This window comes from Pteropus vampyrus, unplaced genomic scaffold, assembly GCF_000151845.1.
Source record: "Pteropus vampyrus isolate Shadow unplaced genomic scaffold, Pvam_2.0 Scaffold794, whole genome shotgun sequence".
Lineage (NCBI taxonomy): Eukaryota > Metazoa > Chordata > Mammalia > Chiroptera > Pteropodidae > Pteropus > Pteropus vampyrus.
The window spans coordinates 6,077-6,667 of NW_011889575.1; the positions used below are offsets into that span (position 1 = coordinate 6,077).

At 33.3% G+C, this 591-nt stretch overlaps 1 pseudogene; it reads left to right on the top strand.

The window, feature by feature from the left end:
* LOC111734111 overlaps positions 1-153 on the top strand; it is a 5,742-nt pseudogene extending 5,589 nt beyond the window's left edge.
* The last annotated feature ends 438 nt before the right edge of the window (positions 154-591 follow it).

A 591-nucleotide genomic window follows, 5' to 3' on the forward strand; every position in this document is an offset into this window, starting at 1 on the left:
TTCTAAAAGATGTTCCTACTTACTGACCAGCTTTGGTAGTTGTTCTTGCAGAGAGGATTGAACTAAAACAGAACTAAAAACTGTCTAATTTCTCTCAAAATAGATTTGGGATTTCTGAATCTTTATACCTTAGCTGCTTTGACTGATTTCTGAGAGGAGGGAAAGAAACAAATGTAATTTAACCAATACATTCAACTCAATAGGAAATGAAGGATCTCCTAATTGACCTTAACTCACCCCAAACATAGCTTTTCCTTATCATAGGTAAACAAGGCCTAAGTCCATTGAACTCCACTTAACTTATGGCGTATAAAGCCATAAAATTATTGAAGATTACTCTGACTAGATGTCTATAACCTAAAGAAAAATATAGATAGTAGGAGTTTCCACAGTTTTCAGGAAATACATTGTGTTTTCTTGAGGAAGTGTTGGCTTGTAATTGTTGCTAATTATGCTTTTTAATAATGAATTAATTTAGCCTCAATGTTATATTGGAAGTAGTGTGCATATTAATATTAACAGTGGTTTGGATCTGCAGTGTTCCCCTAATTAGGCTGTAAGACATGTATACATTGTAGAGCAAATTAGAGT